Here is a 21,014-nt window from a genome sequence, read left to right as displayed (position 1 = left end):
CAGCTAGTTTGTGGGAGTATAATGTGAATGAAGTGATGGAGAATGGGATGTCCTCTAAGTCATGGAGAGTACAGATCCCAACATGCATATTTTGCCTTTATTTATTTGGAGAGATTTTGTGATACTTTATGAATAGCAAAGCCCTGCAATTGGCCTGCCATCACTAGAAGAACCAACTAATGAAATGTGCCATTGATTTTCTTCTTCTGTCTTTTTCAACCCTCTGTTAAATTTAAAGTGGGAAAGAGATACATTAAATTCCAATTCTAATAATAGCCCCCAATGGGGACCCAGTAGCTAAGACAATGGAAGAGAGACCTTTCCAGTAGGTTGCTTTGAGCCTAAATGACGTCTGTCATAATCATGTTATTTAGTGAAATGAAATCATGGAAGTATGTTGATTCTTTCAGAGTGCAAGTGTCACATCCCCAAATCATGCCCACTGGTAGTAGTTAAGCTTCACTCTCTAAAGAGAGCCCTACATGACTTAAGAGGCAGTAGTTTTGAGAATCCCATACTTCAGATTCCCAGGTATTCATGAAGCAAATGGACGCTTTCACTGTCCATTCTACTCTCTTCCACTGACCGACCAATGGCTTTGAGTTCAGCCTTTCCATATCAGTAGAGCACCATTAGAAAGCAGCAAATTCATCAAGGAAAATAATGTTCAGAGGAAAAATAAAACAAGCCTTTAAAAAAATGTTTTCAGCAAAGAAAAGAGTAAGGTATAGTGCACCTACTTTTTCTGAAGCAGTAGCTAACACTTTTAATGGAAACTTCTGTGCTGTCACTGAGGTATTTCTAAAGAACCAGAGACTTATAATTAATTGTATTAATCATGAAGACTAAATTTATCCTCGGCTTCTATAGTGTGTTAAGGATAGAGATGTTTACCCAAGAAGAAAGCTAACATGGCATTCTTCTGTGCAGATGTAATTTTCACTTGACAGAGTGTGTATTCGTATGGTAGGTGTTTGCTTTTCATTTATCCACTTAGAGTCTTTCATCCTTTTGGAAATGTATTGATTTATTTTGTGAAATGCAGAGAGAAGAGAAAGGAAAAGGCAGTGATTTGTGACAAGTATACCCCCTGAGCAAAGTATTTATTTATCTTACCCACCTTTCTGTTCTCTCCATCATTACCCAGTTGTTGTTATTGTTGTTGTTGTTTTTTATTGAGATGTACTTGACACATAACCATTATATTAGTTTCAGGTGTACAACACAACGATTCACTATTTGTATATATTGCAAGATAATGATCTGTTATCAATAGTCTTTGTATATTGTAAAACAGCCATCTAAGACCTCATTAACCTCACAATTTCTCAACATATTATAATAACTATAATTATAAAATATAAAGAACTCCCAGTTTTACTTTTAGTGAATTGCACTTTGATCCCTCCTATCAAAAAATGTGAGAGGGCAGAAATGTGTGATCTTTCAGTATAAAAATGACATCCTCTTTCCTAACAGGATTGCAAGCATTGGAAAGCAGGCGGGAAAGGTTTGCACTGTGATATCCATATCCTATCTTGCCAAAGGATAAATAAAGGGCATTCATTCATCAGCTTTCAAGCTGCCACCCTCTTTTCTTTTCCCCCAGCCCCCACGTCTCCCTGAAATGGGGAGGAGGGAGGTTCTGATTATTTTTGCCTATTTCTAGCAGAGCTAGGCATGAACAATTAAATTTAGGGCTTCCCTGTGGTCTGTGAATAACAGTGCACGGTGCTAACCATCAGGGCACAAAGGCAGACAACAACAAAAAAAGGCTTTTTTATTTTTTGTTTACCCTTCAGGACACTGTTTACCTTATCACTGAAGGGGAAGTTATCATCTCATCCCTTTTGGAAATTGTACTCGGTTTATTCTCTAGCTTCGAGTCTGAGACTGTCCAGTGACAAAGTGGGTATGTCATCCTGGGGCTAGGGGATTTCTCTACGGCCCTGCTCTCCCCCACCTGCCGGACCCCTGCGGACGTGTGTGTGTCTGTCCCTCCACCGTCTATCTCTGTGTCTCAGGCTTTGCTCAGTCTCTTGAGTACACTCTCATTCCTCCTTCTCCCTACACTGTCTCATTCCTTTTTCCTTGATTTTTCTGTCAAGAGGCTTTTTCTTTTTCTCCCTTTCAACCAGAATGATTTTTCCCCTTTTCTCCCTCTCTCTAAATTTACTTCACAGCAGATTGTCTTGTAGTAAATCACCAAAAACCCAAATAGCACTAAAGCATTCTGATACAACATTAGCATTTGCTTAACAAGCACAAGATAAACATTAAACAAAGAACTGCATTTCTTTATTAGAGGCTGCAAGATACATAATCCATGAGCACAAGAAACATGGGACCCAGTGGATATGCAGATGTGTGTTATTTCATTGGCGCTGGGCGGCCTTGTTAGAAAAGGTTTTCATCTGAAGGCTTGGGGGTGGATGGTTGACTGTCCCTGGTGGGGCTGTAACTAGATACAGAGACTGTTGCAAGCTAGACTGGGCTCCCTGGTGGACGTGCTGATTGGACAGCCTGAGGAAAACTTGGGAAGCATCGGGAAGTGAACTCAATCACCTTGGGGATGATAGGGTAGAACCAGATGAAGGCATTTGACTTCTTTTGTAACTCCCACTAAGGACAGATTGCCAGTACGATCCAGCTTCCATAACTGCAAATCAGGCCCTTTCCCCTATGCCGATTTCATTAGAATGGCCAGCATGGTGCAAAGAGGAAAAAAAAAAAAAAAGGTTAGACACAGTAATTTTACAGGCAGGCGGGTACAAAAAAAATCTGCATAATTAAGCAGTCAAGGCTGCTAATAGGGGAGTTTATATGCTCTGGGACCAGGCAAGGGCAGCACATATGGATATAGCACTGGATATTAAATCTACGGCATGCAGACTTACTTCAGGGCCCTCAGAGAAAAGGCTAATTATAGAGAGAGGAATTGTGTTTACTGGTCTGTCTTGGGCAAAGATGGTGAAAGAAGTACAACCAAGTTTTGCAGTTAGACATGAACAGGCTGTTAATAGAGATATCAAAATATGTGCTTGTGGTTGTTTCCTACCTAATCAACACAAAATTATAGGTTCCGCGGACACTCCCCCCACCCCATATTACCTGCTAGAGACAAAACATTTGGAGTTAAGTTTCATACGTGAAGTATATGCGTAACGTCAAGATGCATAGGATAGGAGTGTGTTTACTATTAAACTGCCACAATTTAATCTCCACTGTGCTCTTTACCATCAATAAATTCTATTTAGCAGTGTAGCTTAGCCCTGTTTAAAAACATCAGCGCTTCTGGGCATGAGCTCAAAGTCAGCACTTAACCAGGAATGGAGAGCCTGAAGTGGAAGTTGCAACGGGCAGGAGTAAAGCCTTTCGAGAAAGGGTGTGTTTCTAGAAGGGGCTCTGCTGGGGTGGGCATTAACATTTTATAATGTAGATCAAAGGTAAAGAGAAAACCCAAAGGCCTCTTTGTCACGAGCCCCTAACGACTGCCTCGTATACGAGCTGAGACGATTTCTTCAAATTATTAAAGAGATTCATTTCATATTTGTATGTATGTATGCATATACGAATGCACACATGCACTTACTTAATTCCATACAAAGAACATTTCCCAAAGAGGACGGGACAGTGGGCCGTTTGCCCTGGGCTGGATGTGCCAGTGCACGCCTGGTTGTTTCGGGGGACCAGAGCCTCCTGCAGATTTGTTTGTAGAGAAGCAGTCTGGACCCTTTGTCCTTCAGGGAGGCTTCCCATGGAAAGCAGCAGCCCTCTCCTAACACAGATTTGTGGCTGGGGGCTCTGGCCATTCGCAGGCCTTTTGTGCATTCCATTGCTTCCCCCCAACTAGGAGGGCCAGAGAAGAATCCCACCGCCTCGTCTCAAGATGCACTGAAACCTCAGGCTTAGGAAAGTAAACAGCATCTGATCAGCCAGATATTGGGTCAGGCTCGCCTGACATCTGTGCTCCTCGCAGAGGTGGGGAATTCATTGCTAATGAGAAGACCAAGCCTGTGCCTGGGAAAGTGGGAGTCGGAAAGGCTAATGGATGGGGAGGTTAGACCCCTAAGACAAGGGAAAGCATCACGTTGGCACACAGGGTGCTGTGCACCTGCTTCTTGTCTGCTCATTGTTCATCAGCTGACCAGGGGGTGTTCCCTTTTCCTGAGTCAGATCTTAAGCCACTTGGATGGGAGGGTGAAGGTCTTGAGGGACTAGTGTAGGGCACATGCCCAATGCAGATATTTTACCCTCAGATTTTGAAATGCCTTTTTCCTAGGAGTTACTAATTCAGTTTTTAAAATCAGACTAGTCCTCAGGATTTTTTTTTAAAACTCGGTGGCTTCTGATATATTCTGATTTCTAGACATAATGGTGAGGTGGCAGTCTAAAGAAGGAAAACTGGGACTGCCCACAGACTAGTAGGGACAGTGTGGCACACGTGCAATGCAGTAGCATTGAAAGTACTCATTAAGATCATTCTTTTTATTCCATTCTTTCTACTAGAGACTTAAAAATGTAAAAGACAGAAAAATCTGTACGAAGGACACAGTAGAGGTCCATACCAGGGAAACGGTAGCAGCCCTAGAATGTAGAGGGCAGCGCCTGACCATCATTTTTCTGCCTTTCAAGAGAAAATGAAGTTGACCAGAACACTAGCAAGCAATAAGTAGTCCCCACCAGGAAAGGGGAAAACGTTATTATGTTTTACATAGAAATAAGTAAAGAGGATAGGGCTAAACACACAGTGGCTTTTATTTTGTAACTTTGGGGCTGACCAAAAGTAGGAAAACGGGGCGAGAAGCATGTCACTGGCAGAGGACTGATATGAAGTTGAAGCTCTTTTTCACTAACGTGTTGAATTGTTTGGGGATACAAAGAAGGGCCAACCCTCTACTCCCACCCAGGCCATAGGTGGACTCAACATCCCTTACTGCACAGTGGTTTCCCATGTCTGGCTCCTTCCTCCCTCCCTCAATCTCTCTCTTCCTTTCTTGTCTCCTTCCTTCCATTCATCATTCAACAATGATGAAAAAACAGTTGTATTGAGAAGAAACCTAGTAAGTATTAAGGAGCACAATTAAGAAGAAATGTATCTTGTAAGGGAAATAAGGTATGTCTTTATGCTATGGGGGAAAATGTGATAAAATGCCCTAAGAATCCTATCAAGTAGGAACTTAGAGGAGAAATGAATTCTGAAGGAGAGAGAAAGAGACTTGGCTAGGCAGGAACAGTAAATGTGACAGTTTATTCCACATAAACTGTGCTAGTCTTCCTCATGTGGGGACCAATTTTCTGTCATCCCAACAAATATGCTGATAGGTTATCTAAATCATTACTCCTCACCCCCATCCCAACATAGAACATACACAGTTAGGTTGAGGAGAAGAAGATGAGGAGGATGAAGGAGAAAAACAATAGCCAGTATTGTTACAACAATGCCTTGAGTAGAAGAGGTTTTCAGAAGTGGAGAAGTTACCAGCATTAACATCTTCTGGGTATTGTTTTAAAGTTTATCATTACCATATGCTGAGATTTCCTCATACGTGTCTGGGTTCCGTTAAAAAAACCAACAAAAGGTCTCTGCTGGATCTGCCCAAATCCCACGTGTTCAGGAGCCTGACCAATGCTACCCATGCCCTTGACAGCCCTTGCCAGTTTCTGGAAGCAGGGAAGGCTGGGAAGGCAAGCCCCGTGGTTCCCAAGCCCATGCTGACTTTCCCCGTCCTACAGCACTCCACTGAGCCTTCTCAGCATCTCTACCCTCACCTGCCTCTCAAGCCCTACGAGACCCAGAACTGCTCCGGGGCAGCGAGCTGACCTGACCATAGAGGAGAAAGCAACTCTGTGGAACTCTGACATCCTCTCTTCCGTCTAAACATGCTAAACCTGGTGCTCCTCTTTGCCCTGCACCTCTTGCTCCTGCTTTTGCTTCCCTTCTCTTTCTCCTCTGTGGAGGAAGGGAGGAGAAATCCAGAGGAACAAAGGGAGTAAACAAAGTCTAAAGAGTTAAAACACTTGAAATAAGATATTTCAACAAATGGAGCAAACAGGGACGCCTGGGTGGCTTAGTCGTTGAGCGTCTGCCTTTGGGTCAGGTCACGGTCCTGAGGTCCTGGGATCAAGTCCTGCCCAGAGCCTGCTTCTCCCTCTGCCTATGTCTCTGCCTCTCTCTGTGTGTCTCTCAGGAATAAATAAATAAAATCTTTAAAAAACAAAAAAACAAATGGAGCAAACATTTTGATGCCTGGTAACAGAAATAACTGCTACGTGCAGAGTACTTATGATAGGCCGGGCGTTGTGCTAGATACTTGATAGAGACAATCTCAGTTGTGTCCCTCGCCAGCCATGTGAGGTAGGGACTCAGTGGCCCCTGTGGACACAAGGCTGAGTGAAGGCAAGATGAAACAACATGGATGAGATTAAACAGCTTGGCAGTGGTGGAACTGGGCAGCTTACTCACTGTCGAGGGATTCCAAAGCCCAAGTTTCTAAAATCCCTCCACCATGGCCTATGGAAAGAGAAGCTTTTCAAGTGTCTACGAGGACTTTTATACTTACTACCTCTTCTCCCCGAGCCAGCATAAGTCAGTGTAAGCCCCCGATAGAGGTCTGCGTTTGCTGGTATGCCTGGCCTACCAAGTGCATGGCACATGGCTAATTTTCCTTTCACTGTGGAAGCAACTTTCATGACAGTGGATCGAGGATGGATTATAAACTGGACTCAGTGGTAGTCATCCGCCTACCTGCCCAAACCCTATTTGAGAATAAGATTTTGTTTTTTATAAATTGAACAGGATTTAGTGGCTGACCATTCTGTTTCTGAGTATTCACAGAAATTAATATTTAATCAATGTGCAAAGAGGCTCAATTGCATTTGTGACCTGCTTTCTTACGTATTTGGGAGGGTAGAGATGAAAACAGAGAACACACAGTAGATGCATTTACTGCCAGAGTGGAACTTTACAATCGTACCAGGGGACCTTTTGGTAATGTTTGTAATGTGCTGCTATTGTGATTTAGGAAAGAAAAATGCTACTGCTGGGCTTTATTTTCAACAGATTTTTTTTAAACATCAATTAATGCAATCAAATGTAGTACAGGGAAATCTAACTTTTTATTTACATTTCTGGGGGCCAGGGAGGGTTTGTTTGTTTTTGTTAGCTCCAATCATTTGAGCTGCACAGTATATGGTTTTCTTGGTATTTTCCAAATCAACTCAGTAAGTTATATTTAACAGTCTATGTGAAAATCTCCACATGAGGAAGAGAAAACAGCTTTTGTAACTGGTACCATTTGTTGAGAAACAACTGATTCTGCCTTGCTTCACACAGTTTGAAAATAATGACTTTTTTGGTTTTCAACAACAGATTTGCTTAATAAGATGAATCAGTTCGGGTTTCTAACCCATACCAGCAAAACTGAAATATGTTATTTCTTCAAGAATTCGTCAGATTTTTTAATGCCAAGTTTTGAACTCAATCTTGATGAATTTGAAAATAACCTAAAAGGAAAAGAACATCATACGTTTGTCCTTAAGCCTTAAAAGGGCACTAAGATAAACCATTAAGATAATCAGAAAGGTCTCTGCTGAAGGTACATTTTTCTAATTTTTTCTCCCTACTGTGATTCATTGTCTTAACTAAACACATATTATCAGCACAAGCTGCTAGGCATTCTTCTGCTTTCCTGAGCATAGGGACCAACTAAACTAAGTAGCATAGGTGATTTAACTCAAAACATGGTTACACGTTGAAATTTAATTATTTTTCTTCCCCATAATCTGGGCCCCAGCCTCAGATTTTAGCCCACTTCTCACAGTAACTACTCACATACTAGTTGGACTTCTAGCAAACTAGTTGGACTTCTCCTAGGATTTGGGTTACCTAGACCAATCCATTTATAAGCAGATTAACTGGAAATCCATGTATATAAACCCACACCACACATTTTGAAAATTACAAAATGCTATATAAATATATGGAGGTGATTGTTAAACATCCTCAGGTAGAGGTAATGTGAGGAAAAAGTACCATTATAATAGTCTTAGCATTGATAAGAGCCTCTTTCTTAAGGGCCCCTCAAAAAGAGGTGGGAACAGAGCTTGAATTGTGTAGACACTCCATTCAGCTTCTTGAGCTTGAAAGTCATGTTGGCCTGAGCACAAAGCATGATCTTTTGCAGTAGATGAGGTAATATGTAGACCTAATCGGGTGAGTTGAGGCCACAGTGACTACTTTGATTTGGAATTTCCCTGCTGTTATCACTTTAAGACAGAATTTCTAATATTCGTTTCAAAAGACAGATGCCCAGACTCTATAGGTCCCCCTGGGTATCACTCGATGGCATCATTCTTACTATTTCTCAGGCTGTTCCCTTTTAAGAGGGTATCCACCTGTACTGTGGGTGCCAATAGGTAGAATAAGGAAACTGGGAATGAACTAGTCAGGCCAAGAAGCCCATTGATCATGTGCTTGCTCGTAAGGATATTGTGACAGTCTTAGGTATGTCTAATTCTCTGAAATTTTATTTTATTTTTATTCCTTTGAAGTAGCTGAACCAATATTTAATTCAGGAAACTTCTCTTTCCCCAAGAAATACAATTTAATTTATTACTGGGCATTCTTCTCATATAAGTATCTATGCATGGTCAGTTATGATTGGTTGCAAATATGCTGAAAATATTTACTGCCTTTTTCTCACAAACAATGCTATTCTGTATTTTCTCACTCTCATTTTAATTTCTGAAACTGTTTTTCCTCCAATATTCAGAAAAGGAAAAGTTTTGTTGCTGGTTCATGTCAGGCTGTTCACCTCCTATCTCATCCAATGGTTACTATCCTACAGTATTATACAGAGTATTTACTTTTCTTGAAATTATCAGATATAAAAACTCTGATGCTAATCTCTGTCTTTAAGAAACCAAACATTGCTTCTGCTTTTCCAAAGCAAAGAAGTAGAAGGCCAAGACATCACCATAGGTCACCTTTTATCCTGAACTTCTGTATTTTTCTTTACTAAGAATGAAATTGATAAGTGAGCTAAATGTGATTTATTTTCAGAAAGGACGTAGATTTTATAGTCGAGTATCAGATTTCGACTTAAATTGTTCAAGACAGCATTGGAATTCTATGCTGATTGCATCACATCACAGAGGGGCAAAGCAGATCTTTTAAGTATATAAAATGTTTAAAGCCATTGATAGATATTTTAGTGATTTTTTTCAATAGATTTCCTTTTTGTGTCAGAAAATTATCCACCCTCTTTATATTGACACAGCATACAATACTTAAATTTTGAGAACAGATTTAGAATGAGCTGGTTCAGGTTGAAGAAAAATTGTCATGAAGATAGGAGATTAAAAATTTATTGTGCCCAAAGCATATTTGTAATTTGGAATTATAGTCTTAGAAATATTTCATAGCTTTGCAGAAGGTAATATAAGGAATTACTATCTAAGAAAGAGCAATCCTTAATTATTATGTCTCATTCTTCATTTAACAGATACACTTATTAACTAATGCATGGTTTTTGTTAGGCCCATTTCATAGTCTTTAGCTTTGGTTTTTGATCTGACAAAACACCTAGGAATATGTACTTTTTCACTATACTTCCTAGCTAAGTAGAAATAAGACAGAAAGATTTGTTACACCATAAATCTTTTTTTTTTAAGATTATTTATTTATTCATGAGATATATATATAGAGAGAGAGAGAGAAGCAGAGACATAGGCAGAGTGAGAAGCAGGCTCCCGGTGGGAGCCTGATGCGGGATTCAATCCCAGGATCCGGGATCTCGGGATCATGACCTGAGCCAAAGGCAGACCCAACCACTGAGCTATCCAGGTGTCTGTCACACAGCATAAATCTTTTGGTCTTCCTTTCTTCCTTCTACCCTCCCTTCTTTCTTTTTCCTTTTTCCTTCCTTCCCTCCTTCCTTCTTCTCTCTCTGCCTCTCCCTCTCTTCCTTCTCTTTTTTCATCTCAACAGATAATAATCTCTCACTTATGTTGCTCGTGACTGACAGGAAACAGAGGGAAATAGAAATAAGTATGATTCATTGGTATGCCAGTAATATCTTGGCTTCATCATATAGTGCCTAGATGTGCTGGTGTATCCAGAATGATGCCCAAGAGAGAAAAGTAGGTTAGGAACATATTGAGCTAACCTATTTTCCATACATAACTATGGCATTACCTTTTTAGTAAGCCACACACTTAGGAATATGTGTGCAGTTCCAGATTCTTCCCAAATATTCAATTTAGTCCCATATCAGGGAATGATTCAGGGACTTAAAGAGGTATAATTAGCTAGAGGCAGAATCAAATTAAGAAATCAGTCTTTATTTTTGAATAATTATAGTTCCATAATGGAAAGTTCAAGCCAGGTCTCCACAGGGTTTCAGGTGACAGTTTAACCAAATCAATAGGTTATTGCCATTGAGGAAAAGCATCAACATTCAGCCATGAATTTCTTCTACATCACAAGTTGTATGGTCACAGGTGTTTCTTTCACATTGACAGCTCAGACCAAAGCGTTTTAACAAGAGTGGTGTTCTTAGCTTCTTGCAGAATCTGGAGATAAAAGAGGTTTAACTTTCCATATCCCACAGAGGCTGCATATTAGTTAAGGCTTCATTTCACTTCCAGTGGGAGAGGAACACTCCCATCAGGGCAAGAGAGACTTTAACAATAGTCGGTCAGGGAGTAAGGAATAAATAAATAAAGTAGACTGGAGTAAGTTCAGGTTTTGCCTTGTCCAGGAGCAAAGGAGTGACCAGGTGGCGTGAAAATATGAAGAACTCATTGCACATTACTCAGATCTAGAAAGACAGCAACTTACTTAGCTTAGCTAACGACTTAAATCATTGTACTAAAGAAGCAGGAAACTTTTTTTAAGTGAGGGTTTGGTGGGACAGTGTTGTGTTGGCTTTGGGAACATTGAATTCTGACACTGACCACAACCAAACGCTTTGCCATCATGAGTATGTCAGTTACTATATCTAGCTTCAATTTCCCCATCTTTTAAACAAGTCCACAGTTAATTAGATTGTCTCCATGGCCACTTCTAACCTTTATCTAACATCCCAGCATTTAGCCAATTATATAACATTTACCCTTTCATTTCTTCCCCTACGCATTCCTAGCTTATTGCTTCTTCATTTTACATAAAGCAGCACAATGTTCTGAGATCTTTGAAAATACTTGAGCCAACAAATACAGTTTAGGGAGGTATTTATTAGAATATTTCTTAGTAAAAAGATAACGCCAAACCATGGTCAGCCAACTCTCCTGGGTCCTCACAATCATGTTTCCCATATCACTTTTCAGATTTCTCTCAGCCTTGGGAGCGTTATTTGGTTTTGGAGGAACGTTAATCACCTTATGGGAGCTTTATGCCATCCTCTATTTTTCTTTAAGCATAAAAGCTTTATCTACAAGATCGTATGGAAGAAGTGAGTGTCTATAGGTTCACACACTGTACGTTTATTTTTCTTTTAAGTGTGTTGTTGCAGCTTTCTCCTTTGCTAATATATTTTGACACCTTATAGTTGTAACCTGCTGTTCTCTTTAATTGCTTATTGTTATTAATTATATAGTGGTAACGTAGTTGGCTGCTTGAGCCACTTGGCTGTAAAGAAATTCATTTATCATTATTGCCGTTGGAGCTACAGAAGAGTGCCAGCATTCTATCCAGAGATGAATGTTTTTGAGCTTACATCCAGTAAAATTTTGAACATGGGTCAAGTCTTTAAGTGTTTTCTTTCTGCTGCTACCCTTTGCTTCTGCTAGTCTGTGCATTGAGCACCTTCATGTTCTCTTACCTTTTGTTTGCAGTATATGTTATGCTCAGCACTCCTTTTAGTGGCCTGTCCAAATAGCCCCCTTTCTTCCTCCTCTAGCTAACTGTAAATGTTCCTTCTCAGAATTTCTTTCATAAGAATAACCTTCTTGCCTTTACAACTTTGTTACAAGCACATTTTATTTTAAATCATCAGTGTAGACTGAACATTATCTTAAGCCCCACGTTTCAATCAAAGTGATCGTTATTCCTTTAAGAGTCACTATAAACCCCTTCTAGTCACACTATAAATAATCAGACATATTTAGATTCCCAGTTTAGGAAACTGCCTGTATAATGAGTGGATGGATGGATGAATGCATGGATGGATGGATGGATGGATAAAAGAATGAATGAATGATGTACACAAGCAACCATGGGAATGTGTACTTGCACACATCCAGCTACTTTCTGATATCTGTAGTTTCTTTAAATCTGGGCTTAATTTAGAATTCATGATCCCCACAGCTGCATGTGCCACAGAACAGCCAGGCCAGAGAGCTCCTCTGCCTTCTGGCAGCATGACATTAAATTCACACTAGTTAAGCCAACTTAAATTGAGCCTCCTTGAACCTTCCTAAATAAAACTAGTGGCCTTAATTACAATCAGGCAATTTAAAGGTTATGGAGCTCTAACTAGTACTGCAGTATATCACTTTAATAATGCACAGGAAAATTTCTCTAAGGGGTGGCATCGTTTGATTAGAAGAATTCCAGTTTCACAGCACATTCCCAATAAACTGTTTTTAGAAATCTTATTGCACTTATTGCCCCATTACCTTTTTTTATTCTTCAAGGCCGAGTTTCTAAGGTCACACCAATAGAACAATAAAAATATGAGTCATTTGCAAATAATGTGCAGTATTGTGATTTTCATACTGCTGCTTAGGATTTTCTTCCTACCCCCACAAAGTAGAAGGGGCAGGGTAAGGTCCCTAATAGATTGGAGACCCCTGCCCCTTTTATACCTTTGTTCCACCCATTGCAGCTTTAACTTGTGCTTTAGCGGTGAACCTCATTTCTAAACACCGCAGTTTAGATGATTTTGCAAAAAGTTGTCCATAACAGAAGTTTCTTAGGAAGATAATTAGCTTTGGAAATGCCAGACTTAGTTTCTTGTCTTGAACCTGTGGGCACTAAAAACCCCATGGTTGTTGAGATCCATAATGTTTACAAAATCTGGTGAACCTTGTTCCATTTCTTTTGTTTGTTTTGTTTTGTTTTGTTATTTTGTTTTAAAATCATCAGCAATAGCAAGCAATGCTTTCTAGCAAAGATAAACAGCTTCTCAGCGTTCGGAGACTTTCTCCTTCAGATAACTAGTGGCTTTATGCCAAGAAGAAGAAGGTAAACAAAAGAAAAGGCCCTGACCCCGGCCATAAACCCGGCACAGTAACACGAACACGTACCTGATGAGAACTGTGTCCAGTGTGTGGCTCCCGTGGCTGGCTCACTGCTGTGCAGAATTAATATTGACTGTTACACTGTCTCAGTACCCCAAGATGTTTTCCTGATATATTTAACTCTAAAGCAGGTTACATTTGGTTTATGCTGCATGAGCTGTCCTTTTTCAATTTTACCAATTTGGGGGAGGTTTTCGTGCAGTACTCGAATGTAAATATACCTATACTTCCACCAGTGCCAGAAATCCCAGATGTGAAAGCATTAAGAGTAGGTATTTAATATCAAACAAGAGAATTTTTAAGCAAAGAGTGTAATCAATGCATACATCTGATTTAACCAATTAGTTAAAAGGATAGAACTTTGTGATGTAAGAAGACATAACTATTAATAAAAATCGTTTAAAAAAATAACTATGGGTCATGGATGTGTGATGGAGAGCCTTCTCTGTGACTTAGGGCAAATAAAAGGAATAAAAGGTAATTATCCCTTCTTACACAGGGTTCTTTTTTTGTGTTTCAGATATAAAATGCAGGATAGCACTTTTCCCCTTGAAATAGGGGATAAATTGGGGCTTACCAGTCTTTTGCCAGAGATAAACTGGCAAATAAGACAGTTATATTTTATTCATGCTTTATTTACCAGAGGGTTTTAATCGCATTTCAGGAAATAATGAAGGCAAGCAGTATAGGGTAAATTTGGGTGGCCCAAATGTGTCATCACATGAGGCTTAATGTACAAGGGAATGGAGCAAACTCTTAAAACAATTGATAAATAATAAATACTGTTTTTGGTGTTCGTCTTGGCATTTGGTTCTAATTGAAATTAGATGTAGGACTAGCTAAGGTATATTTCCCATAAATTCAGTACATATTTATTTCATTCCAACTATGAGCCCTGTACTGTTTTAGGTATTTGGCATTCATCGATGTACAAAACAGACAAACGTCCTTGCCCTCCTGAAACTTCCTTTGTGACACAAATTGATGACTAACCCCAAACTCAGTGCTTGCCACTCCCTTGTGTTGAGATGGCCTGGGCTACTATCCACCACTCTTCACCGGGCAAGGCAAGAGCTGATAGGCATTACTGATTTGGAAACCTGCTATTTCCAGTCATATTGTATGTCTAATCATTATGCAAAAGGGAAGTAAATTTTTATATTGTCTTGTGTGCTCAGAAACTTGCTGTCAAGGCAAAGAACATTGTAGCACTAAAGCTTAGGTGGTGAAAACTTTGTGCGAGAAAAAAAGATTACTTTTATGTATTCAAGTGAGCAGAAATAAGGGGAAAATTAACTTCAAGGAACCTGGATCCCTTTCAGTGCAATGCCCAGGCATATGCTGAAGTTAAAGCTTTATACCACAAGCTAACTTTTTTTTTTTTTTTGTAAAGCCACTCTATATTCTACAGAAACGGGTCAAAAGGATGTACTTGAGACTTAGCTAGTCACAGTCCTCACTCCTAACCCTGTCCCCACCTTTGCCTTTTGTAGGGGTCACAGTCTTTTTACTGAGAAACAGGTGCTTCTTCTCTTAGTTAAGAATGCTTTTTCTGGGAGAGGGGTGAGTGGAACTCAACGTGATTTTATCAATGCGTTACCAAAAACTGATTATTATTTTCTTTAAGTGAAAATGCTATAAGCCCAGATTTTTAACTTTAAAGCTATTTGCTGGCACTGTATGCTATCTCTGAGACTTCAACTGTGGGCTCCTGTTTAGATTGGGGAAGTAAAGAAGGCTGACAACCTGGAGGTGCCAACACACTGGTCAGGTTTGGAAAATATCTGTTGTCTACATGCTCATCCTTAATTTCAGATGCGTGCCAAAATATCACTGCTGAGTGCCCACAGGTAGAGGGAAACCACTTTTTTTAGTAGGCTGTTTGTTTTATTGTGTATTGTTTGAACAGTATTCCGGTGTTTTCTCCTACATGAGAATGTTCAAATAACTAATATCCACGACCGATAATAATCGCCAAAGAATTGGACAATACTGCATCTCAGAGCATCTAAAATCCCCCTGCCTGCCTCTCCCATCCTGGCCCACCTGGACCTCCTGCTAGCTTCCAAGCTGCTGATGTTTATGGGGCTCCAGGCAGCCCCTGGGCTCTTTAAAATCTGCTGGGTACAATGCAGCCTACCCCAGTTGAATCATTTCCTGCTCCAGCCCTGCTGATAATGAGAAGTTCAAGACAGGAAATAACAGTGTCAGTATCAGTGGCTTTGCTTATAAAGTCCAAAAGCGTTGTCGCCTTTAAGACCCTGGGCCAAAACCAGGGAGTAACGGAGTTAAAGGCAGGCTTGCACCTTGTTGATGCTCCTTGAAATAAAATTCTGACTGAGACACACAGGACGCATATCAGTTTGCTTTCCTCTCGATACCGAAGGGTGGCCCATGTGGCCCGTCACAGTCAAGGCACCTGGTGCTCATTTTCTCCAAGTAGCCCCGACGCCCTTTCTCTCTTACTGTGAATCTCACACTTGGATCGCGGATTCCTCTCTTGTGTGGCACAGAAATCCTGACGGTGGTGGCAGACACTGCCGTCCCGCCAATGAGAGAAAATCCAGGAAGGGGCAAGGGTCAGTCTTCAGGCGACTTGCATTTTCCTGTCGAATTGTGCAGCCAAACAGGGCAGAGCTTTTTAACTAGTGTGAGAAGGAAAGGGTCCGTGTCACGTTCAGGACTCTCGAATTCGGCCTTACTTTGGGGCCTTGATGACTAATCTACTGGCAGACCTTGGCTCCCAAGTAACCCTCTCCATTGCCAAATCAGCACCTCGGCGTGCTGGGGTTGCGGCCGTGGAGTATGTGCCGTGTAGAACACGACAAATCACAGTGGCCCGAGTGCCATGGATCTAAGAGAGATGTGATAGCTGCACGCATGGCAAATTACAGCACACTCTGCCTATTTTTCTACTTCTGGTTTCTAGGGTGAGCCAATGTAGCCGAGGGGTGAGTTTTGTCATGTGTGGCTTTTCTTTGTTACTCCTCAGACCCCGAGCTTATAAATGTGTGCTTGGAAATTAACTCGGGGAAGAGGAGAAGCAGAGTAAAGGGTTGGGGGTTGGGAATTGGTTTGGGGCATAGTTTTCTTGGATTTAAAAATATATGTTAAGGATATAGCGGTATACACGTTCGAACTGGAAAAATTACAACTGCAGGGCATTTGATTCCTCTGTTTGGATTCCAAGGGCAGAGTTTACTCCCACTCAGATCAGAGCTTTTTAAGTATCGCCCCTGCCACATGATGATGCACCAAGAGGGGTTTGTATCTTTGGACTTTAGCCTATAGATTTATGCAGTGGAAGAGGCTGGAGGACCCTTCTGGCCAGTCTCGAGGGTAAATAAGAGAAGGAGTTCTACTTATAAACCGTTACAAATTGGTCCTCCGTAATGGCTGCAGTGTTGATCAGACGATCTAAGGGGGCCCCCAGTGATTCCTGAGATAACAGCTGCATGTAAGTCAACCACTGAACATTTGCTTGTAGCTGCTCTAGATTTTTGTTTTTATTGAAGGAAAAGGAGTATAAACATGGGACACACAGTCTGGAGGCTGCTTAAAGGGTTTCTCTTGTTTAAAGCTTATATTGAAATGTCAGTGTCTTCTGTTAAGCTAACAATTGCCATGTTGGAGCTTATAACTTGAGTTGTGCTGGAGCATCCAAATGGCAACTATTATTTCTTTTTTCTGTTACAAAGCTGGCTGATTAATAGCAGTGTTGGTCAACGTTTTCTAAATTGGAGAGATAGAAATTATCATTCCCCTTTGAACTGGCCTCAGACAAACAGATTTTGTCCTTAGAGCACCAAGTTTTGTAAATGATCATCAGGTTGTATTGCAATTATGTATTCAGACTCTTTTCCTTTGAAACATTTAATAGTGAAGTAAATATTTACATTAGCATCAGTGTCTTCTATGTAGACTCGATTCCTGTTTACATTTACATTCACACTTAAATGGAGATTAACAAGTGGAAGTAATTATTTGAGCTGAAATTTCTATATGTGGGAAATGATTTCTCAATTATACCCACACCGTCTCTGGCCCTGCTTTAAAGTGGTTGACGGGCACGGGAAGTTGCTGGCCTGCAACATGTTCTCGGTGGTGCCAGCTCCACGCTTGCCCTTCCTGACCTTGGACCGATAGTACTGGCCACACGCATGCTCCCCTCCACCAGCACACAACAAACAGGGATTTTCTGTTTGTTCTGGAAAGATGCAGGTTCATTTTTGAAAGCTCCATATTCTCCTCATTCAGTTGACTAATCTTCACTCTGATGTTTCTTTCTCCCTTTCCCTGTGCTCATTTCTGCTCTCAAGTGTACTTGGCTAGAATACCCCTCAGCCTAGTGTGCAGTACTGCAGTTTTTCTGTCCTCCATACTATTGCCCATTTCCTGGTAACTCTTTGGCTATCAGAATTTCAGCGTTGTAGTTAATAAGGGCTAGCATGAGTAGCAGTTTTTAGTCTTTAACTTTCAAAGTCACCTACAAAGGCAAATTAGGCTCATTGTGGAAAATCTGGAGACTCTAGATAAGCAGAAAGGGAAGAAAAATCTAGACATTTCATCCATAGATCTCATCTATAACTCAATAAAAAAAAATAGGGCTGCACTAGCCTATTATATCCTTAATGGAATATTGTAATGGTTATTAAATCAATTGACTCAGAATCTCTTTTTAATAAATGAGTCAGACTGTATTATCCAATTACTGTCAGCTGCTACCTTTCCGGGGAGCAGAGATGGTTACTTTGATTGAATTTTTAGGCTTTTGGCACCTTTAGGAAGAAGGGAGATAGAAAGACAAGGTGCAAGTTATGGCTTTGCAGGCAAAATCCTGGGCCTGAGGCTTAAGTTCCCCTGAAATCGGAGGTGTTGATAGTGCCACCTCAGGAATGGCAACTTTAAATTAAAACCACAGTGCTACCTTCCAGCTCCTTCCTACCTCATCCCAGATAGCAAGAAGAGAGAAGCTCAGTTTTGAAAGGAAACAAGGCTTACCTAAGGTTGATCCCCCAGTACTGAGGATTCTTTTTAGAAAGTCTTTGAAAATTAAGACACTGCACTTAGCCACACAGTGTAAATAGAGAATGTACAGGAGCTGAGTTACACAGAGACTCCGAGTAAGGATAAACTTTTGAAATCTTTACTATAAATGCATTTTCTTAGTTTGCCATTACTATCTTGCCCCCTTCTGCAGTTAAAAAATACAAAATGAGTTCTGTTAATGAGTGATAAAAATGTTTTGGGTCCTCCTGTCTTGCTCACTCATTATCCACTTGACCCTGTGGAAATAAGCAAGTGTGAGCACGGGGGAAATGACCAGAGAAGTTAATGAAGGTGGGAGACGGGTGTACAGGGGTACCCTGTCTAGCTCGGAGCACCCTGGCTTTCCCTCCTCTACCATTTGCTGTGTGGTAATTCAGATATATATTCCGTCCTACTCAAATCGCTAGGAAAAGTTACTTGTTGGAAAAGACCTTTGTATAACTTAGGAATGTAGAACTCCCAGTATCTTTTTTTCGATATTAAAATGTGCTGTTAAACTATAAAAAGTTCTGAAAATGCTAGAAGCTATCTTTATGATCATTGCTATCATAGTGCCTTCACCAAGTATGGGATTGATGAAAACTAAGTCTGCACTAATAATACATAAATGCTTTATGGCTGTGTGTCACCTTCTTGTAAATTCACTTGACTAAGTTTGGATTATGCAACGTTTTATGATGGAACTTCTCTGTTCTCAGGATGGGAAATAAAAATTGATAAGGACATTTTCTTTGTATTCATGCAACACATATCTTTCTCCCCTTCTATTAGTTTTCCAAACAAAATACGCATAGTCAAGAAACGACAACATCACATTAAAGATCATTTTAACTTTCAGGATTCACTTTGTCTTTGTCAGTCAGTCATTGTCCTCTAGAAAGCCAACCAGGCTCATATGTGTCACTTCACAAATATTGTAGGGTTAAGAATTCTGAATCTGGGGCACCTGGGTGGCTCAGTGGTTGAGCGTCTGCCTTTGGCTCAGGTCGTGATCCTGGGGTCCTGGGATCGAGTCCCACATTGGGCTCCCTGCAGGAAATCTGCTTCTTTGCCTACGTCTCTGCCTCTCTCTGCGTCTCTCATGAATAAATAAATAAAATCTTATAAAAAAGAATTCTGAAACAAATGTGTATACCTGCTCACATCCATAGGCCACATGTTGGTTCTTGTGTGAAACACAGATTTAAAGATGAAAGCAGAACTCTTGGTTACCTTCTTTCCACCAAAGTAAGGTATGCAGCATTGAGGAAATAGGAAACATTTAAATTTGGCAAATTCTGTTGATCAACTTAGTGACCCAATTCCCTACAATAAACAGTGTTCCCAATATTTCTTAAGATCTAAAATTTGGGAAAATGTTGGTGACTTCAGGATTGAAAAAAGAAAGAGAGAGAAAGGAACAGATGAAAACCCCTTGATCTTATATAATCCCTAAAGCTTTTTGTATAACCCCTTGTCATGTCAGTATGCACAATTAAACTCCTTCTTACATAATTATAATCAAGGAATTTACTGTGCCACCCAAATACAGAGTAGGTTTTTATCTCTTGTGAAATGTAGACAGTACTGGGTGGCTTAATTAGTGCTTTGCTTCTCTTTTTACAAATTCCAATCCTCTGCTTCTAAAGACTCATACTTGTGTGGGAAGAGAGATTAGGAATACAAATAGAGCGATTTTACTCCTAGTTAGCTAATAATAATTCACTTTGTAATTGAGCCTTCGTGTTGCCAGTGATATCAGCCAGTGGAGGACTTACACGTGCATGTTGTGTTGCACGAAAGGAGATACCTTTGGAGGATAGACTTGTTGCCTTCACAGTGTGAATATGCCTTTTATTCCATAGACCTAGAATATCTGACACTAATGTGCCTTAATAACATTTCTAATCACTGCAAATAGGAGAAGATAAAAGTATAACAAACTAGGTTAAACAGCTTAATAACCCACAACCCTTGGACCAACTAACAAACTAGGTTAAATCACAAGCTAGGTTAAAAGATAACAAGCTAGGTTAAATTGCAGCCTCTCAGCCCTAACTCTCTCTGAGAAGTCGTCTGGGAGTCGCTGGTGTATGCTATAGCCTGTTTGCTGAGATCCTGGCCCTTGAGGCCAAGATGCCTGGAGTTAAGTTCTGGCTACACCAAGTATTGCCTCTGTGACTCAGAAAAAAAAAAAAAATCACTTAAACTCTGTGGGCCTCGTTTTTCTCATCTATAAAATGAGACTAATAGTAGTTGTTAAATTAAACGAATTTATCTCCATCAGCACTTAGAACAACAGCCTGTGAAACACAGAAAACACTAAAGAAACGTGGGGTTGTTCATTCTAGCACTACTGGTTTTCAGTTCTTATAACTGCGAATTGAAATAAGTTGGAGTAATCCTTAAATTTTAAATTTCAGAAATACTTTGATGAGGAGAAAAGCAACATAAAAATAATGGTGTCTTGGGGATCCCTGGGTGGCTCAGCGGTTTGGCGCCTGCCTTTGGCCCAGGGTGCGATCCTGGAGTCCTGGGATCAAGTTCCGCGTCAGGCTCCCTGCATGGAGCCTGCTTCTCCCTCTGCCTGTGTCTCTGCCTGCCTCTCTCTCTCTCTCTCTCTCTCTCTCTCGGTCTCGGTCTCTATCATGAACAATAAAACCTTTAAAAAAATATAATGGTGTCTGTCAACAACAGAACCTCTTCATCTTATGTAGCAATTATTATTATTACATCAAAAT

At 40.4% G+C, this 21,014-nt stretch overlaps 1 protein-coding gene across 4 annotated transcripts in view; it reads left to right on the top strand.

Moving 5' to 3' along the window:
- Positions 1-21,014, top strand: part of ZNF521 (zinc finger protein 521) — a 275,207-nt gene that overhangs the window by 223,819 nt on the left and 30,374 nt on the right. The window lies entirely within an intron of this gene.

The sequence above is a fragment of the Canis aureus genome, chromosome 6 (assembly GCF_053574225.1).
Source record: "Canis aureus isolate CA01 chromosome 6, VMU_Caureus_v.1.0, whole genome shotgun sequence".
NCBI lineage: Eukaryota > Metazoa > Chordata > Mammalia > Carnivora > Canidae > Canis > Canis aureus.
Note: the sequence above shows the minus strand (reverse complement) of the source record. Positions and strands in the feature narration are given on the sequence as shown.